This window comes from Macaca fascicularis, chromosome 4 (genome assembly GCF_037993035.2).
Source record: "Macaca fascicularis isolate 582-1 chromosome 4, T2T-MFA8v1.1".
Taxonomy (NCBI): Eukaryota; Metazoa; Chordata; class Mammalia; order Primates; family Cercopithecidae; genus Macaca; species Macaca fascicularis.
In genome coordinates, this window is record NC_088378.1 from 148,280,419 (window position 1) to 148,302,108 (window position 21,690).

The following is a 21,690-nucleotide window of genomic DNA, read 5'->3' on the forward strand; positions in this document are numbered from 1 at the left end:
GTTTGTTTTAGTATGCTTTTGTGTCCATGATGAGATTAAATTTTTTATCTGCTTCCTGCTTCTGGCTCTACTGCTGCTTCTTCCTCTTTGTGTAGAAGAAAACAGATTTCCATTTGCTTCTCACTCCACCAAGAATTACCAAGAATATATCTGCTTCCTTTGTGTGAAAAAAGAAAGCCAATGAGAATGATTAGAAGTAACAGAACCTTATTTATATCAGGAGTGCCAAAACTTAAACACCTAAAAAAAGACATTTATATATAATACTCCCTTTGTAGCGACAATGAAAGAGTTTAAATGTTAATCATAATTTTAATCATTAAAAATAAAAAATGAGAATAGATGTTAATAGTTGAGTAGCATACATCATAGAAGTAAGACAATAGTACATTTCTGTGGGAAAAGGGTTATTCTGGCATAAATTGCTTTTATTTAGAAGAGCTAAGTTAGAACTTCAGATCATGTTGCAAAACATAGATGGGTGAAAGTCTACATTCTTAAAACAGATAGTGTAATATATTAGATTAAATAAAGGATTATTGTCTGGGTGCGGTGGCTCATGCCTGGAATCCCAGCACTTTGGGAGGCTGAGGCAGGTGGATCACCTGAGGTCAGGAGTTCAAGACTAGTCTAACCAACATGGTGAAACTCCGTCTCTACTAAAAATACAAAAATTAGCCTGGCGTGGTGGCAGGCGCCTATAATCCCAGCTACTCAGGAGGCTGAAGCAGGAGAATCGCTTGAACCTGGGAGGCAGATATTGCAGTGAGCCGTGATTGTGCTATTACACTCCAGCCTGGGCGAGAAGAGTGAAACTCTGTCTCAAAAATAAATAAATAAATAATTGTCAAATTGTTTTAAAACCATGGACGTATCATTTCCTTTATATAACTCACAGCATCTACATGAAATACCTTCTTGTGTACTGCTTATGACAAAATCTAAAAAATTATAAATGAAGTATATAGAAACAAACCACTTTTAGGCCCGGCGTGGTGGCTCATGCCTGTAATCCCAGCACTTTGGGAGGCTAAGGCAGGCAGATCACGAGGTCAGGAGTTCGAGACCAGCCTGACCAACATGGTGAAACCCTGTCTCTACTAAAAATACAAAAAAATTAGCCGGGCGTGGTGGCACGCGCCTGTAATACAAGCTACTCACGAGGCTGAGGCAGGAGAATTGCTTGACCCCGGGAGGCAGAGGTTGCAGTGAGCCGAGATCATGCCACTGCACTCCAGCCTGGGCAACAGAGCAAGACTCTGTCTCAAAAAAAAAAAAAAACCACTTTTAGTCTGCTTTCATGAGCAATAGTTTTCATAGTTTTTCCAGTGTAGTAGCTTTGCTTACCTTACCTTCCTGCTTAGTGAAATTCCAACGTAGAATCTTCCGGGAGGTGGTGGTTTTTTTGTTTTTCAGTCTCAACCTCCTGGGCACAAGTGATGCTCTTGCTTCAGACTCTTGGGTAGCTGGGATTACAGGTGTGCACCCACACCCAGCTACTTTTTATTTATTTTTGTTTTTTGTACAGAGAGGATCTTGCTATGTTGCCCAGGCTGGCCTTGAACTCCTGGGCTCACACAATCCTCCTGTCTTGGCCCACAAAGTGCTGGGATTATAGGCATGAGCCACTGTACCTGGCCTAAAATCTTGTATTTCAATGAGGCAACACTGTCATTACGCTAAGCACCATTTTTACCACTGATGTGGAATGTACTTTTTTTTTTTTTTTTTTTTTTTTGAGACGGAGTCTCGCTCTGTCGCCCAGGCTGGAGTGCAGTGGCGCAATCTCGGCTCACTGCAAGCTCCGCCTCCCGGGTTCACGCCATTCTCCTGCCTCAGCCTCCCGAGTAGCTGGGACTACAGGCGCCCACAACCGCGCCCGGCTAATTTTTTGTATTTTTAGTAGAGACGGGGTTTCACCGTGGTCTCGATCTCCTGACCTTGTGATCCGCCCGCCTCGGCCTCCCAAAGTGCTGGGATTACAGGCGTGAGCCACCGCGCCCGGCGGAATGTACTTTAACCTTCCTAAACCTCAGTTTTTCCCACCCTCAAAATAAGTTTCTTATCTTGTACAAATGTCCCAACCAAAAGCATAAGCAAGAGCAGACAAAGTAAATTATACTAAGGATACATCATTTTACCCTTAACTACCTATTGCAGTGTCTGACATATAGTAGGAGCTCAGTGAATGTCCATTGAATGCTGAAAAGAAGTGAAAGGTGGTGACCTCACATCTGTGTCCTAGAGAAGGAGACTTAACACTTTCATACAATAGCAAAATAGATATATTCATTAAAAATGGAAAGAGATATTCATTATAGTGTCTCTGAGTTTAAAAGATGGTATAGTTAACCATTCTGGGCTAAGCCTGTGTGTGTGTGTATGTGCTAAAAATGTTTCTTTAAAGGCTAATCAGCCAAGGATCATTGGGAACAAAATCAAATTCATTGACTTGATGCACTAAAAGAGTACCTGTGGAATGCCATGTGAGCAGAGAAAGGAGGAAGTGTCTTTTTTAAGGTTTGGATTCCTATTAAAGGATTCCAGGGAGAGTCTTGGAATCAGGGCTGGGATCCAGTTGGTTGCTGTTTCCCAGGCAGATTGAGAGAAAGGGGGATTAATGAGGGAGTGGGTACTGTCAGGAGGTGAAGGGAGTTTAGCAATTGGGTATCCCCAGTTATGGATGGGAATAGTAAAGCAAAGACAGAAAGCAGTAGTCATTCAAATAGGGAGTTGTGTTGTTTTGTAGCTGCTGTGTGACCAGAAGAAACAATATTGCCTGTTAATTTTGCTTCTGACTTTGTCCTCTCAGCCTGATCATGGATCATGGACAGTACTAACTTTTCCAAATCCAAGCTGATTTTCACTCTTTGAGTCCTGGACAGGTTTTTACTCCTTAGTTTTTATTTATTTATTTAGAGACGGAGTCTTGCTCTGTCACCCAGGCTGGAGCGCAGTGGCACGATCTCGACTCACTGCAACCCCCGCCTCCTGGGTTGAAGCGATTCTCCTGCTCAGCCTCCCAAGTAGCTGGAACTACAGGCGCGGGTCACCACACCCCGCTGATTTTTTGTATTTTTAGTAGAGACGGGGTTTCACCGTGTTAGCCAGGATGGTCTCCATCTCCTGACCTCGTGATCCGCCTGCCTTGGCCTGCCAAAGTGCTAGGATTACAGGCGTGAGCCACCGCACCCAGCTGGTTTTTACTCTTTAAATGTGCATTATCTTATTTGATTCCCAGAATCATCCTATATGAATGCTATTATCTTCATTTTATAATTGAGGAAACAGGTTTATCAAGATTATGTAACTTAAGGCTCTTCGGTAAATACCGAGTAACCAAGAAGCTTATTCATCAAGTGTGTGTGACTCAGCTCTAAGCACTGCACTATACTTCCTAGTAATGAGATGTGCAAGGAATGCCCTGCCTTTTCTGCTCCTGTCATTATCCCTAGATGCTTTTGCATCTTTATTAGAACAGTAAAAATGCAAGAATCTTCCACACAAGTTTTCTGTGGTTTAGATTATCACGTTCCTCAATATGTAAATGTCAAACTATACTGGGCACCCAGTTAACCTGCAAGGCCTGGAGGTGATGTGAGCCCCTCCCAGCACAGGTTTCCAGTCTCAATCAGAAAGCACCTGCTGAAAATAGAAAGATAATTACAGAGTAGGGGCCAAAGAGACTCCCACTGGAAGAGTCGACCTTGTGTAGCTGGGGTGACACAAGCTGGGGACAAGCTGGGGGACACATTCGCGAAGGGTCTTTGACGCAGGCAGTGCGCCCACGGTTCCCTTGAGCCACCCTGGCCCGGGTGTTTATTTGGAAGTAGTGTTCATCCCCCAGACTGTTTAGGGCCACAGTGATAGGGAAGGGCTTGGTGACGGAAAGGAGGTAGGGTATGAAGGCCGCTCAGGTTCCCGAAAGCCTTTTGCTTGGTCCCTGCGTGGGAGTGTCTCGCCCCGGTGCGGGTCCTCAGAGCGCAACCGGGGAGCTGGGCAGGGGCGGCTGCCGCGCCCCACATCCCTGAGGGCGTGTGTGCGCGTGCGCGCGCGTCGCCGTGGTAACCGCGGCGGCGGAAAGGCGCTGAATCACTGGCGCGCGCTTTCCCCGAGCCTGCAGAAGCTGCAGCGGGCGGTGGGCGGGGATCCCCCGGGGGTGCAACCTTGCTCCACCTGTGCCGCCCTCGGCAGGCCTGACTGGCCTCGCGCAGAGCCGCGGCCCGGATCGCTGTCACTGCCGGAGGTGAGAGCGCAGCAGTAGCTTCAGCCTGTCTTGGGCTTGGTCCAGATTCACTCCTCTGGGGCTACGTCCCGGGGAAGAGGAAGCGAGGATTTTGCTGGGGTGGGGCTGTACCTCTAACAGCAGATGCGCGCGCGAGGGTGTGAACGTGTGGGTGTGTGTGTACGACCTGTGATGACGACGAGGAGGAACAAGTGGGACGGCGAGTGATGCTCAGGGCCAGCAGCACCGAATGGGGCGAGCCTCAGTGTCGCCAGCAGTGACCCCAGGTACAGTATCTACTTCCCAGCCCGCCTGGCCGGGAAATAGGAAAGAGGGCAGCCAGTAGGCAGGCCAATACCCAATAAAAGTAGAATCGAGACGCCCTGAGTTCAGAAGGTGAGTTTCTTAAGATTCTTCTGGGCATTCAGGAAAGAGCATTTTTTGATTGCTGCGCTGATTGTTTACTAGTAGGGTGGAGTCGGGGAAATTTGAGCGTCTTTTCCCAACCTCAGGAATTGCATTTTTTTAGAAGTAAGGAATCGTTTTCTTTAAACTTCGTTCAGAACTATTTATGTGATCTTTCCTATTATTTACTAAATGCATTTCGTCTCTGTTCCTAACCATAACCTGAAGCTTAAAACCTTTCTCTTCTTCCCTTTGATTTTCCTCCAAGGAATGTCACAAATTAATGAGGAGGATAAACCTGAAATTTTGAGAGTTATCATCTTAAGGTCATTTGTTAATTAAATACAAGGAGGAAAAATATGATATACATACTCATGTACACTTTTATGGCTGGTTTGTTCATCAGAACATTTTTGTTTGTCGGTTAAATGTTAGTATTTTTTCCAGTGCTTGAATTGAAAAGTTGAATGATGTTTTTGATAGTAACAGAAAAAATAAATTGTAGATAATGTCCCCCCACCCCACACACACAGTAATTTTGGAAGTAAATGTTGGTATTTATTTCTTTATTCCTGAAATACATGCTCACTTTCCAAATGCTTCAATTTGTTTATTATAAGAAGACCACAATCGTGGAGACTACTAAAGTTATGCCAAATGTAAACTTTTATTTTGTGCTTTTTTTTTTAGTATTATTTTTAATTCAGATGAGGAAAACTGGAGATATGAGTTCAGATATAGACGTAGGAGTCACAGAGAAAGGTGAATTCCTCTGTAATTTGAAAAAGGGAAATGAAAACATATTACCTAAGGACTCTCATTTATTTGTATTAACCATTTGTAATGCATTTGCATTTGCATCTGTAATGCAAAATGCCGAGGCAAGAACTTAGTTTCAAAATAATGAAAATAATTCAGCCAAAATCTTTATGAATTAAAAATAGCCAAAAGAGAGCTTTGGTAATGTATTAATATAAAAGAATAGATTTGCTGTTAAATTTTCTTGACTTTTTTTCCCCCCTAGCCAACAGATAGGGAGCATTCTCTTTAAATAAATACAGTAAGTCCTCACTTAACATTCTTGATAAGTTCTTGGAAACTGAACCTTTAAACACAACGAGGTGTAAGGAAACCAGTTTTACCATGGGCTAATTGATACAAACAAGAGTTAAGTTCCTACAGCATATTTCTGGTCATAAAAAAATCACCAAACTTCTAAATAAGGACCACAGCACTTCTAATATTAAACATAGAAATTAACGGAAGCTATACATACAGTTAAGAAGGGTTAGTAAAAACAAGATAATTATTTACCCAATTATTACAGTTCAAGGTCACAGGTAGCTGGAGTCTCTCTGGGCAGTTGAGAGTGGGAACCCCCCCTCCCCTGTCCAGGAAGCTATCCCACCACAGGGTGCACTTTCACAGACACACCCACTCAGTCAGACGGGGACCCTGTAGACATGTGCACAGCTTTGGGATGTGGAGGAAAGTGAAGCCCAGAGAAAACCCACGCAGACGTGGGGAGAATGAGCAGACTCCACATAGACAGTGGCCCTGGCCAGGAATTTTTTTTGTCACCAACGTTGAATGAAACTATGTTATTGAGGCACTGCTATGTGTAGAGCCAGGTATGCCTGTTTCTGGAGCAGAGTGCTGCAGATTGCCAGGTCAGAGGGTGTGGGTTTGGGTGTGGCTCTGCCACTTAGTGTCTGTGTCACATTTGGCAAATTCTCTAAACCCTCTAAACCTCAGTTTCCTCACCTGTAAAACAGAGATAATAATGGGACCTATTTAATGAAATTCCTGTAAGAATTAAATACAATAATATATTTGAGAGATCTTTGCTCATTGCCTGGCATGTTTTAATAGTAATGCTTCAATAAAAGTTGTTATTTTTGCGATGTGTTCTTTTTCAGGAAATATTTTTCATACCTTCAGAATAATTTGGTACTAAAAATAGATTTATTTTAACATGTCCAAAGCTTGTTCTGATTGATGATATCAAATCATTATAAAATGCATAAATTTTTCCTTGCAGCACCTTTATAACAGCAACAATAATACATATCTTAATGAAAATCATAAAATCATGTCAACTTAATATTCTGGTAATTTAATACCCACAAGGAAGGCTCTTTGCTTTAGTAGGCCTAGAATAATTGGTAGGTTATTTTTCTATTGTTTTTTAAATTGTTTATATATTTAGAGGGTACAAGTGCAGTTTTGTTATGTGGATATATTGTGTAATGTCAAAGGCTGGGCTTTTAGTTACCATTACCCGAATAGTATAGGTTATTTTTCTATTTGTCTTTAAAAATCTGTACCTTTAGACACTATTCATGTGAATTTCAATAATGAGAAAATATTTTCTCATTTATTTGTATTAACCAGTAAAAATGATTGAGCCAGAATAACATCTGGCATCATCATTTTGCAGAGTCTTTTAACAGTAGGTGTTTAAGTTTTAAAGTAGAGCTTCTTAAATGACACAGGTAGGTAAAGACAATGGTGTTCAAGTTTTAGTTATTTTTCCTTCTAAATAATAGTGTAGAATTACACTGCCTGTCAACTTGCTGGTCATTCTTTTCCTTAAGCTCAAAAAAGCAAAGGAAGATGGGCGCACGGTGACTCACGCCTATAATCCCAACACTCTGGGAGGCCGAGATGGGTGGATCACCTGAGGTCAGGAGTTCGAGACCAGCCTGGCCAACATGGTGAAACCCCATCTCTACTAAAAATACAAAAATTAGCCAGGCATGGTGGCGGGTGCCTGTAATCCCAGCTGAGGCAGGAGAATTGCTTGAACTCCGGGAGGCGGAGGTTGTAGTGAGCCCAGATTGCCCCACTGCACTCCAGCCTGGGCCACAGAGCAGACTCTGTTTCAAAAAAAAAAAAAAAAGCAAAGGATTATAGTAACATCTTTTTAATTTAAGCAATGTAGCTTGAATAAGAGGATAATTCAGGCCTAAAAATGAATTTTCAAAGTTGAAGTCATTCCATGCTATTAAGCATCAGAATATAAGCATGGAGGGTAAATTAACTCCAGCGTTGCCACCCATAACACCCATACATTTAAGCTTTACAGTTGATAGGATGTTTATTCATATGATGGTGGGGAAGTATGGGCTGTCCCTTCCCAGGATCACAGTCTTGTTATTCTAGGGTTGTGATTATATCAGCATACCTTACCATCTTTTGTTTTCATCATTAAAGTGAAGTACATGATGTGTAGCTGCACTGTCTGGTAATCAATGTAACAGAGTTACCGTCAAAATTTTTTCTTTTTTTTTTTTTTTTTTTTGAGACGGAGACTCGCTCTGTCGCCTGGGCTGGAGTGCAGTGGTCGGATCTTAGCTCACTGCAAGCTCCGCCTCCCGGGTTTACGCTGCCTCAGCCTCCCGAGTAGCTGAGACTACAGACGCCCACCTAGTTTTTTGTATTTTTTTAGTAGAGACGGGGTTTCACCATGTTAGCCAGGATGGTCTCGATCGCCTGACCTCGTGATCCGCCCATCTCGGCCTCCCGAAGTGCTGGGATTACAGGCTTGAGCCACCACGCCCGGCCAAAATTTTTTCAAAATAACCCTTTAAAATGTCTTTTTCTTTTCTTTTCTCTCTCTCTCTCTCTCCTTTCTTCCTTCCCTTTGTCTTTTTTCCTTTCCTTTTCCTTCCTTTCTTTCTCTTTCTTTTCTTTTCTTCTTTCTTTCTTTCTTTCTTTTTCTTTCTTTCTTTCTTTCTTTCTCTTTCTCTCTCTTTCTTCCTCTTTCTCCTTCCTCCCCTCCCCTCCCCTCCCATCGCCTCCCCTCCCCTCCCCTGCCCTTCCCTCCACTGTCCTCTGCTCCCCTTCCCTTCTCTTTCTCACACAGTCTTGCTCCGTTGCCCAGGCTGAAGTACGGTGCCACGATCTTAGCTCACTGAAGCCTCTGCTTACTCCCACCTCAGCCTCCTGAGTAACTGAGACTACAGGCACATACCACCAAGCCCAACTAATTTTTATATTTTTTGTAGAGACAAGATCTTGTCATGTTGCCCCGACTGGTTTTGAACTCCTGGGCGCAAGTGATCTGCTCACCTCCACCTCCCAAAGTGCTGGGATTACAGTCATGAGCCACCATACAAATCCTAAGATGTCTCATTTTCAAGAAAACTGTTTTTACCATCTCTCTCAGTGTATTTGTATTTCTTAAGAGGCTAAAATATTTTGTTAATTTGGTGTCTTCAACCTCTTTGTCTTAAACACAGGTGCCAAATGTTCAAAAGTTATTGTAGTATGGGAAAGGTCTTCCCATGCAGGTACGTGTTTCTGAGCATGCCAACTAGGTTAACTAGTCTTCAATGTTTCCTATCCCCTGCTATACTACAACTGCTTTTCCCAAACCTAGAGACATTTCTGACTTCATTTTACTAGACTTCTTCCACCTGTCTGACCATTTTCACTTTCTGGAAACAGGTTCATCTTTTGGTTCGCAAGTGGTATCCTTTAATCTCCTTCTAGGGTTACCTTTCTAAAGCAGTTACATGAGCACATTACTCCCCTGGTTATAAATTTTAATTGTTATATCCATTGATGGATATGTGAATAAACAAAATATGTTAAATACACACAATAGAATGTCACTCAGCCTTCAAAAGGAAGGAAATTTTGATACATGCTGCAACATGGATGAACCTTGAAGGCATTATGCTAAGTGAAATGAGCTGGACACAAACAACATTGTGCGATCCTACTTACATGAAATATTTAGTATAGTCAAATTCGTAGAAACAAGAAGGAGAATAGGGGTTACCAGGAACTAGAAGTAGGTGGGAATGGGGTGTTATTGTTTAATGGATACAGAGTTTCAGTTTGAGATGATGAAAAAGTTGTGGAGATAGATATTGATGATGGTTGCTGCTGAATTGTATATTTAAAAATGGTTAAAATGGGCCGGGCGCAGTGGCTCATGCCTGTAATTCCAGCAGTTTGGGAGGCTGAGGCGGGCAGATGACTTGAGCCCAGGAGGTTAAGACCAGCCTGGGCAACATGGTGAAACCTCATCTCTACAAAAAATACAAAAATTAGCTGGGCTTGGTGGTATATGCCTGTCATCCCAGCTGTTCGGGAGGCTGAGGTGGGAGGATCATTTGAGCCCAGGAGGTTGAGGCTGCAGTGAACCATGATTGCGCCACTGCATGCCAGCCTGGGCAACAGAACAAGACCCTATTTCAAAAAAGAAAAAAAAATGGTTAAAATGGTAAATTTTGTGTAATATGTATTTTACCACAATGAAAAAATTTAAAAAATATATCTTCAATATGCCCCCACCATCTACTAAATAATGTGCAGATCTCTTAATGTCACCTATATAGTTCTTTAACATTTCTTCTTGGTCTGCCTTTTCATCTTCTTATCATAACCCAAACCTATTCTACCTTACATCCATATGGAACCACTCAAAATACGCCAACTCTTCCAAGAGTCCATGTGTTTTATGTGCAGTCAGTCCCCACAGACTAGACTGCATTCTTTTTTCAACGAACGGCTGATTTCTCAGGATAGAACTTAAACATCATGTTTTTGAAGGCTTCCCTAATGCCCTCATCTCATCCCTCTTTCCCTGATGGCATTCTTGCTCACTGGGCATGCCTTATAACATCACTTATCCTGTTCCTGGATAGTAGAAGCTTCTATAGAGAAGGGACTATGTTTTATTTGTAACATACACGTTTACTTTTAAAAATCGAAAGTTAGTAATATTACACATTGTATGCATACACCAAAATATCCTCAAAATATATACAACTATTATATATCAATAAAAAAATTGCAGTCTTTCTCCCCACCAAAATCTAAAGTTAATAAATGTTTCTGTTCTCTAAAAGTATATAAGACCTTACTATACTTTAACTTCAGTTTCTCTCTGTGTCATCTATCCCTTTATTATTATTTGACATTTTAGTTTGAATAATATTTTATTATTATTTACCAACATGCTAGCCAGTTTCTTGTTTACCAATGCTTCTTTCACACTCGATGTTCAGCTTTTTTTTTTCTTTTTTTTTTTTTAAGATAGAGTCTCACTCTGTCACCTAGTCTGGAGTGCAATGGCGTGGTCTCGGCTCACTGCAGCTCCACCTCCTGTGTTCAAGCGATTCTCCTGTTTCAGCCTCCCGAGTAGCTGGGACTACAGGCACGTGCCACTACACCTGGCTAATTTTTGTATTTTTAGTAGAAACGGGGTTTCACTATGTTGGCCAGGCTGGTTTCAAGCTCCTGACTTCATGATCTGCCTGGCTTGGCCTCCAAAGTGTTAGGATTACAGGCATGAGCCACCATGTCCAGTCAGCTTTTCTTATAATAACTCTTTTTTAAAAAGTTTCATCCAGCCCCAAATGTCATATAGTAACCCTTTTAGTGAGAATATGTGGATAGTAGACTCAGTCTTTATCTTAAAAGAGCCTTTATTTTATTATTACTTTTGAGTGTTAACAGTGAGTATAAAGTTCTAGGTTGGCAGTTTTTGTTCCTCTATACTTTCTAGATTTTGTTTCCATTATTTCTGAGCATCTATTCCTACCAATGAAAATATTGCTGTCAGTCTGATTATTGTTCCTTTTAAGATCATCTGTCTTTTGTCTCTGGCTCCTTATAGGATCTACTCTTTGTCTTTGGTGTTCTACAGTTTGATTCCAGTGAATATAATCTGACTCAGAACTTCTTGTACTCTCTGGATATAAGGATTTTTTTTTTCTTTCATCAATTCTAGAAAATTGTTTGCTATTATCTCTTTACATCTTTTTTTCCCTCTAGCTTTATGGAGGTATAATTGATAAATAAAAATTGACTGTATTTACCAGGAAGAATGTGATGTTTTGATATTTGTGTACATTGTGAAATGACTACCACAAGCCAGGTAATGAACCTATCCATCACCTCACTTATTTGTTTTTTATTTATTGTCTGTTTCTTTGTTTGTGTTTGATAAGAATATTTAAGATCTACTCTCTTAACAAATTTCAGGTATACAATACAGGATTGTTAACTATAATTACCATGCTGTACGTTAGATCCCTGGTATGTATTCATCTTACAACCGATCCCTTCACGTCTTGCCTCTTTCTAATTCTTTGGGTTTTTTTTTTGAGACGGAGTCTCGCTCTGTCACCCAAGCTGGAGTGCAGTGGCACGATCTTGGCTCACTGCAAGCTCCACCTCCTGGGTTCATGCCATTCTCCTGCCTCAGCCTCCTGAGTAGCTGGGACTATAGGCGTGCGCCACCACGCCCAGCTAATTTTTTGTATTTTTGGTAGAGATGGGTTTTGAACATGTTAGCCGGGATGGTCTTGATCCCCTGACCTTATGTGGGCAGCTTATCTGGACACCCTGGTTTTGGTACTCATGAAGTAGATAGTTTGCTCAACTTTAATTTTTCTGTCAGAATTGTGTAAGCTGAACTGTAGCAGGACAAGCCTCAGACAAAACTCCTCAGACACCGAGTTAAAGAAGGAAAGGGTTTATTCGTCCGGGGGCATTGGCAAGACTTCTGTCTCAAGAGCTGAGCTCCCTGAGTGGGCAATTCCTGTCCCTTTTAAGGGCTCACAACTCTAAGGGGGTGCATGTGAGAGGGTCATGATTGATTGAGCAAGCAGAGGGTACGTGACTGGGGGCTGCATGCACGGGTAATTAGATCGGAACAAAACAAGATAGGGATTTTCACAGTGCGTTTCTATACAATGTCTGTAATCTATAGATAACAGAACCAATTAGGTCAGGGGTCGATCTTTAACTGCCAGGCCCAGGGTGCGGTGCTGGGCTGTCTGCCTGTGGATTTCATTTCTGCCTTTTAGTTTTTACTTCTTTCTTTGGAGGCAGAAATTGGGCATAAGATGGTATGAAGGGTGGTCTCCTCCGTTAGAACCAGTCGAAATGTCTATGGTGTCAGCTATTGTTTCTGCTGTTTATTATCTGTTCTCTTCAACTAAGGCATGATCAGAACGATAATCTCTGAGGAAAAAAAAAGGAAAAAAAATTTTTAAAAAGGACAATAAATAGGAGCATAAACAAGATGAACTTTTCCCTTGCAGATTGATGTGGATGATCTGTTGCTGTGGGCTGCTTCTTCAATATCATCTCATCCATTTTTAAAACGACTTATTCATTTGTAAACTGCTGATTTCTTTGGGTCATTGTCCTCATAAAGTTTTTTGTAAAGTATCAGTGATTTTACTATTCTTCTACTCAAGCTTCATCATAAATTTGATGTTTGTTCTTTCTTCAATTTTCACAGAATTCATGTTGCTCTAATAGGGGCTGTTTTAAAACTGATGCCTTATTCTTCTTAGTGCCTCAAACTAGATCCTGTTCAGACAAGTTATAACAAGCTAGTACAAGTTTATTTTGGTGCAAAAAAGTTGAAATCTGTTCATAGTGTTTTCATAATTTGCATTTTCCATGAACTTTTTGAAGACCCCTTGTATATCCTGTTCCAAAATGGCCATTGAAAGCCCAGTGCTTGCTGCTAGGGCCTATGTTCAGATCGTAAAATCCTGTAGGAAACCCACAATGTCATCTTTTGATATCTGTTTTGGCTTTTCTTGGATCTCTGACACCTAGAGATTCCCTTTCTTTGGGGCTTTGGTATGTATTCAAAATGTTTTGTGGTTGCAGGTATATATGTTCCATTTATCCTGGAAATGGAAGCTGTAAATTAATACTCTACAGGTTGTTAAAGCAAAGTCCCCATAAAGAGGCATAGCTTGGCAATCTTTCTTCCGTTTGTTTTCAGTCTCTCATTAACATGCCTCTGGTTTCTTTTCTTTTTTTTTTTTTTATTATTATACTTTAAGTTCTAGGGTACATGTGCATAACGTGCAGGTTTGTTACATATGTATACTTGTGCCATGTTGGTGTGCTGCACCCATCAACTCGTCAGCACCCATCAACTCGTCATTTACATCAGGTATAACTCCCAGTGCAATCCCTCCTCCCTCCCCCCTCCCCATAATAGGCCCCGGTGTGTGATGTTCCGCTTCCCGAGTCCAGGTGATCTCATTGTTCTGTTCCCACCTGTGAGTGAGAACATGCGGTGTTTGGTTTTCTGTTCTTGCAATAGTTTGCTGAGAATGATGGTTTCCAGCTGCATCCACGTCCCTACAAAGGACATGAACTCATCCTTTTTTATGGCTGCATAGTATTCCATGGTGTATATGTGCCACATTTTCTTAATCCAGTCTGTCACTGATGGACATTTGGGTTGATTCCAAGTCTTTGCTATTGTGAATAGTGCCGCAATGAACATACGTGTGCATGTGTCTTTATAGCAGCATGATTTATAATCCTTTGGGTATATACCTAGTAATGGGATGGCTGGGTCATATGGTACTTCTAGTTCTAGATCCTTGAGGAATCGCCATACTGTTTTCCATAATGGTTGAACTAGTTTACAGTCCCACCAACAGTGTAAAAGTGTTCCTATTTCTCCACATCCTCTCCAGCACCTGTTGTTTCCTGACTTTTTAATGATTGCCATTCTAACTGGTGTGAGATGGTATCTCATTGTGGTTTTGATTTGCATTTCTCTGATGGCCAGTGATGATGAGCATTTTTTCATGTGCCTGTTGGCTGTATGCATGTCTTCTTTTGAGAAGTGTCTGTTCATATCCTTTGCCCACTTTTTGATGGGGTTGTTTTTTTCTTGTAAATTTGTTTGAGTTATTTGTAGGTTCTGGATATTAGCCCTTTGTCAGATGAGTAGATTGCAAAAATTTTCTCCCATTCTGTAGGTTGCCTGTTCGCTCTGATGGTAGTTTCTTTTGCTGTGCAGAAACTCTTTAGTTTAATTAGATCCCATTGGTCAATTTTGGCTTTTGTTGCCATTGCTTTTGGTGTTTTAGACATGAAGTTCTTGCCCATGCCTATGTCCTGAATGGTATTACCTAGGTTTTCTTCTAGGGTTTTTATGGTATTAGGTCTAACATTTAAGTCTCTAATCCATCTTGAATTAATTTTCGTATAAGGAGTAAGGAAAGGATCCAGTTTCAGCTTTCTACTTATGGCTAGCCAATTTTCCCAGCACTGTTTATTAAATAGGGAATCCTTTCCCCATTTCTTGTTTTTGTCAGGTTTGTCAAAGATCAGATGGCTGTAGATGTGTGGTATTATTTCTGAGGACTCTGTTTTGTTCCATTGGTCTATATCTCTGTTTAGGTACCAGTACCATGCTGTTTTGGTTACTGTAGCCTTGTAGTATAGTTTGAAGTCAGGTAGCATGATGCCTCCAGCTTTGTTCTTTTGGCTTAGGATTGTCTTGGCAATGCGGGCTCTTTTTTGGTTCCATATGAACTTTAAAGCAGTTTTTTCCGATTCTGTGAAGAAAGTCAATGGTAGCTTGATGGGGATGGTGTTGAATCTATAAATTACCTTGGGCAGTATGGCCATTTTCACGATATTGATTCTTCCTATCCATGAGCATGGCATGTTCTTCCATTTGTTTTTTGTCCTCTTTTATTTCACTGAGCAGTGGTTTGTAGTTCTCCTTGAAGAGGTCCTTTACATCCCTTGTAAGTTGGATTCCTAGGTATTTTATTCTCTTTGAAGCAATTGTGAATGGAAGTTCATTCATGATTTGGCTCTCTGTCTGTTACTGGTGTATAAGAATGCTTGTGATTTTTGCACATTAATTTTGTATCCTGAGACTTTGCTGAAGTTGCTTATCAGCTTAAGAAGATTTTGGGCTGAGATGATGGGGTTTTCTGAATATACAATCATGTCATCTGCAAACAGGGACAATTTGACTTCTTCTTTTCCTAACTGAATACCCTTGATTTCTTTCTCTTGCCTGATTGCCCTAGCCAGAACTTCTAACACTATGTTGAATAGGAATGGTGAGAGAGGGCATCTCTGTCTTGTGCCAGTTTTCAAAGGGAATGCTTCCAGTTTTTGCTCATTCAGTATGATATTGGCTGTGGGTTTGTCGTAAATAGCTCTTATTATTTTGAGATACGTTCCATCAATACCGAATTTATTGAGTTTTTAGCATGAAGGGCTGTTGAATTTTGTCAAAGGCCTTTTCTGCATCTATTGAGATAATCATGTGATTTTTGTCTTTGGTTCTGTTTAGGTACTGGATTACGTTTATTGATTTGCATATGTTGAACCAGCCTTGCATCCCAGGGATGAAGCCCACTTGATCATGGTGGATAAGCTTTTTGATGTGCTGCTGGATTCGGTTTGCCAGTATTTTATTGAGGATTTTTGCATCGATGTTCATCAGGGGTATTGGTCTAAAATTCTCTTTTTTTGTTGTGTCTCTGCCAGGCTTTGGTATCAGGAGGATGTTGGCCTGCCTCTGGTTTCTTTTAGCCCTTATTTACATGATTCATTAGTCGTTCTAGGCTGCAGTGGTGTTTGTGAGTCTTTCATAATATTTCATAATGTCAGAAGATGCCTACCCACTTGCCTATTGCATTAGTTTGCTATTGCTGTGGAACAACTTTCCATAAACTTAGTCGCTTAAAAAAACCATTTATTAGCATTTATTTGGGTCTCACTAGAGTCAAGTCAAGTTGTCAGTTGAATGCAGTCTCCTCTGGAGGCTCTGGGGAGGAATCTGTGTCCAAACTCATTTTGGTTGTTGGCAGAATCCAGTTCTTTGGGGTTGTAGGACTGATGTCCCCATTTCTTACTGAATATCTGCTGGGGGTTACTGTCAGCTCCTGTAAGCTGCTTTTGGGTTCTTTCCACATGGCCCCCTCCATCTTCAAAGCCAGGAATGGAAGATTTCTCTCATATTGGATATTTTCTCTTTGACTTCTCCTTCTGTTACCAGATGAAGAAAACACTGTGCTTTTAAAGTGTTCTGTGAAAGAAAAACAAAAACTCAGGACAGAAATTCACTATGCTGAAAGAAAAAAGAGTTAAGCCAAAAGCTGAGTCCTGCAAGAAACTGCCTTTCCTGGCCGGGCGTGGTGGCTCATGTCTGTAATCCCAGCACTTTGGGAGGCCAAGGCGGGCGGATCACCTGAGGTCAGGAGCTGGAGACCAGCCTTGCCAACATTTAGTAGAGATGGGTGAAATCCCATCTCTACTAAAAATATAAAAATTAGTCGGGTATGGTGGCCCACACCTGTAATCCCAGCTACTCAGGACGCTGAGGCTGGAGAATTGCTTGAACCCAGGAGGTGGAGGTTGCAATGAGCCGAGATCACACCATTGCACTCTAGCCTGGGCAACAATAGCAAAACTCCATATCAAAGAAAAAAAAAAAGAAAGAAAGAAAGAAAAGTAACTGCCTTTCCTTTTGTTCCTAAGCAGATAGCTACAGATAAAAAGTTAAATTTATCTCCACAGGTAGCTGCGTTAAGCTCACCTTATCTTATGTAAAGTGCTGATTTGCGGAGCTTGAGAGAAATACATAATTGACTGTTCCCCTACGTGTTTCTTTTCGCCTGGAACATGTGGATTACCATATCCTCCCTCTTTCTCCACTAGCCAGCTTTTCACCTTTAAATATTGAAGCTCTCAAAATCGTCTTCGGAGAAAGGCACAGACCACAGACTATTTCTATGATTTCGTGTTTTTTTCTTCCAGGCATGTCCTTAACCTTGGCAAAAGAAACTTTTAAATTGATTGAGACCTGTATTAGATACCTTTTGGTTTACAGCTCATATGACTGGTTAGAACTATTTGGACAGTCTCCCTATCTTTAAGCCAACCTTAATTATATCTGCAAAATCACTTTTGCTGTCTACTATAATGTAATGGAACTAATATGGTGTCGGCATCGTGGGGCCATTTTGGAATTCTGCCTATTACGTCAGCTGATATTTACTGTTTGCTTTTTGACTATTTCCCATGAAAATACGCACTTTGAGCCACATTAATACTTACATTTTGATATCATTGTGATGCTCTTTCTCTGGTTTTGATAGGTCTGGAAATATTATGATACTTGTACATCTTTTGTCACCTGTTATAGGTCAAACTTTTGTCTAGTACATAGAATACATGATAGAAAAAGAGACTACACTGAATTAAATAAAACATGTTGTAGAACTCACTTGAATCATGGTAGTATGTGTTTCAAGGTGTGCTTGTATTTTATTCTGCCTGGCCATGTGTTTGTTGAAAGGAGGCTCCATGTGTTAGTCTGCCAGGCTGATAGAAGTTCTGTCAAACCTGCTTTATTCATCTCTGTATTCCTAACATTTAGCGCTTTAATTCCTTCATGATGGGTGTTAAATAAATGCTTTTTGGAGAATGCTACTTTTTACTCTGTGGAACTTGACTATTTTTTGTGTGTTTATCTTGCCTTTGATAATATCTAATTCCTTAATTGATCCAAAATAATTTTGTTCCTGTGTTTGAAACTAATATTGTATTTCCCTTCTTCTCCCTCTTTTTTCTTTACTATTCACATTAATTATTTTGTTTGTCTTTTGAACAAGTAAATTTTCTTTCTAGTGGTAGTATACAGTTGTCATGACAGTAATTCTCATCCCGTAGTTTTATTATTCCTAGTTTGTTGTAGAATAAGTCCGAATAAAAATGCATTTGGGGTTTTACATTTTAGATTTTTTTGATCTAATAATTTTTTGTTCTAATAAGTATTAAATCTATCATTACCTTTTCTTCTCATTTCCCAAATATCCTTTCATATTTTTGCCTGCTTATGTTTTCAGATAAATTTCATTAAGTATTTTAAACCATTCTGTTAAGTTTTAATTCATTCTTCTAATTTGTTTTTTTTTTTTTTTAATATAGAGGTAGGATCTCACTATGTTGGCCAGGCTGGTCCCAAACTCCTGGCCTCAAGTGATCCTCCTGCATTAGCCTCTCAAAGTGCTGGGATTACAGGCATGAGCCACTGAGCCTGGCCCTTAATTCATTCTTTGTTTCTCTGTTAACCTAACATATTGTTATCTTTAATATGTATTGTCCTCCCAAGTGGAATGAGGTTTCATGTTCCCTTTATTCATATCTTTAATTATCTTTCCCAGTACAGTTTTATGATTATGTTTAAAAAGAGCTTCTCTGTCATGCCATAAGTCCTCCTGCATATTGGGAATGCTTTTGGGCCTGCCTGGAAGTGGAATCTCCCTGATTAGTGCACCTTCTACCTGTGTATTTGTCTGCATATACAGAGATGCTGTTGCTTCTGAGAACTTTGCTAACCCTTCACCAGCCTCACAGTGTTACTGCAATGCTGATATTTTTTTATTAGTTTGATGGGTTTGAGCATGAAAAAAATCTTGTATTGTCTTTCCAGCAGCTCCCTAAGAATCTGATTCCTAGGAAGTTGAAAAAGGAGGGTTTGGAATATCTTCCTTGCCTGTATGTTCTCCCAGCTGGTCCCTGGCCCTCCCTTTAGAGCCCCACAGAATCTGCTTCCTCCCCATTCCTCAAGAATGCCCTTCCTGTGTCTAAAAACCAATGCTAGATTATGTTTCCCTTAATTCTACTTGATCTCCTAATAGGGAGTCATTTTATCCTGCAGTTGTAAAGCATTATCTCTGTTGCCAGTAAATTTATCAGTAATCCTCTGTGTTGACTGGCACAGGTTTATCCACTTTCAGTGGAGAAAGTCAGAGCATAGACTAATAGTACTGAAAAAGTGCCAGAGTTTTACTTTGTTGACTTGGCATCTAGCTGCATTTGCTGTCTTATTTCCTTCACTGTACCTCCTCCTTTTATTGATGAGGATTTTGCAGCTTGAGAGCGCTTTGTAGGTGCAGGAGCAGCAAGGCAAGTCACCTCTGCAGGTTACTTTTAGAACTGCTTTATTTTCTGTACCACTCCCCAGGCCCAGGCAGTAAGGAGTGGAGAAGTGAATAACTGATCAACTGCTTTGGCGAGAGAATGATTTATCAACTGCTTTGGTGAGAGAAAGTGCTGAAATTAAGAAAGACCAGACTTATTTTCATCTTTTATATTTGTTACTCATTGATACTTAGAAGATTGTTTTGGAGAAACTGGAAACTTAATTTCTGAATGGTGAGCCACAGAGCTTCAACCGATTCAACCAGAATATTCTATATACCTGTTGGCGATAACCATATTTGTCTTACCTGTGGTGGAATTGGGATGTTCAACTAATATGATATGTGTAAAATTGCCTTGTGATACAAAAGATTATTATAAATGACTATTATTTTGATAATGGCGATGATAAATATTACAAACCACTTATTTCCTGGTTATTAATAGGATAGATTGTTAATTGACAATATTCTACCTTCTTTCCATTTTGCTCCTCTTCCTTCATCGGGAAAAAGCAAACAATTATTTACTTAATGCCTGAAAGTTAAATTCTAAAGGAAAACTTTTTTACTAGCTGATCATAGGTCTGCTGATACGAATTGAAAGATTGGACAGTCTCAGGTTTATGAACAGTTGCCTCATACTAAAGGTTAGTAATCACCAGCTGTTTTCAGAATTTGGCACAAAGCAGATTTACCTTCACTGACACACAAAGCATCCAGCCTCTGGGCCTGGAGAGGGCACTGGCTGGGCGGGCTGCACAGTCGTTAGCAGGGGTGTCTGCACTTTCTCTAGCTTTCCTTGGGGCATGTTTTCTAAAGGTGATAATTTACTTACTATAGCACAAGGCAAAGCACCTACTTAGATAGCAGTGCTGACCCCATTAGATAAGAATTGAATTTAGGGAGGAAAAAAAGTGCTGGCCCATTTAAAAGCTAAGTTGTTTCCATAATTAGGGGGACTATTTAAAGCCCCATGGTGTACACTCAAGGTTTCACCTCCTAAAATTGTTTCTCCTAATGTAGTGACGGTGTTTCCAGGAGTAGAAAACTGTGGTGTTATGTTATAATACAAGGGCTATAAGACAGTGCATTAATCTAAGACTGTGCAAAAGATGGTAAAATTTACCATAGCAATTGGTGCATATTTGTTTCTTACCATTTCTTTCTCTCAACGTATACTCCTTCACTACATGCCATCTATTGGTCCTTTGAATTGTTCTCTTATCTGTTTTATTAAGTCGACCCTCCCATTGAGTGGGAAATCCCCTCGTTCCTTTCCAGCGCTGTTTCTGTGACTCTTGGAGAGGTACTCAGGAGGTAGACCCATGGCCTGCATTCACCGCTGAAGCTGAAGGCGGCCTTAGCAAAGACAGGTTTTGTCAAAGTAGTGGCTGATATGACAAGGAAAGAGGAATCATAAAAGAAGAGAACTTCCCTAGCTGCCCCACCGGCTAAATTGACCTAGGAATATATTAGAGCTGTGTCTTCTGTGAGTTCACTGGCTCTAAAAAGCAGGGCTTTGCCAACTTAGTTTCCTCACTCAGTAAACCACAAATGGGACAACCTATGAATACAGCTCGTTCTTAACAGCCTGTAGGACAATGCTATGCAGACAATCCGTTTGGAGCTCTGAAAGAGGCCTTCTTTGAGCTGTTTCCATTCCCTTCAGATACCAAAGCTGCAGCTTGCCCTTTTCTGAGCCTGCAGAAGCATTTCAATCCAGCATTATTTATAAACATCCCAAGTTGGAAACAAATGATGAAGTAAATTGTAATAATCAACTGAATGGAATGTTGCAAATAAATTATTAAAAATATAACAATGAAGGATACTTTTTGTGATAAAATATTGAATGAAAGTAAGAATTATACAACTCTAAGATGATAGCTGTGCTAAAGTATATATACACACACACACACACACAATTGAATAAATGGAATGAGAACCTAAAAGAAGAAAAGCAGCCATTTGTTGGAATGATTTGTTTATAATTTTTTTCTAGGAATGTACAATGTATAATGACTAATTTTTTAAAGTAATTTTTTTTCTTTTTCCTTTCTTTCTTTCTTTTTTTTTTTTTTGAGACAGAGTCTTGCTCTGTCACCTAGGCTGGAATGTGGAATGCAGTGGCGTGATCTCAGCTCACTGCAACCTCCACTTCCCGGGTTCAAGCAATTCTCCTGCCTCAGCCTCCCAAGTAGCTGGGATTACAGGCGCATGCCACCATGCCCGGCTAATTTTTGTATTTTTAATAGAGAAAGAGTTTCACCACATTGGCCAGACTGGCCTCAAACTCTTGCTGACCTTAAGTGATCTGCC

At 40.5% G+C, this 21,690-nt stretch overlaps 1 protein-coding gene across 17 annotated transcripts in view; it reads left to right on the forward strand.

The window, feature by feature from the left end:
- The first annotated feature begins 4,063 nt into the window (after positions 1–4,063).
- KIAA0319 (KIAA0319 ortholog) overlaps positions 4,064–21,690 on the forward strand; it is a 106,134-nt gene continuing 88,507 nt past the window's right edge. For 13 of the 17 annotated variants that reach the window (XR_012434166.1, XM_074038782.1, XM_005553912.5 and 10 more), the window contains exon 1: positions 4,064–4,246. The gene's annotated coding sequence lies outside the window, so the exon portion shown is untranslated. Of the gene's footprint in view, positions 4,513–4,575; positions 4,622–21,690 lie in introns of those variants that run through there. The other 4 variants (XM_005553906.5, XM_074038778.1, XM_074038777.1 and 1 more) reach the window with 2 other exon arrangements.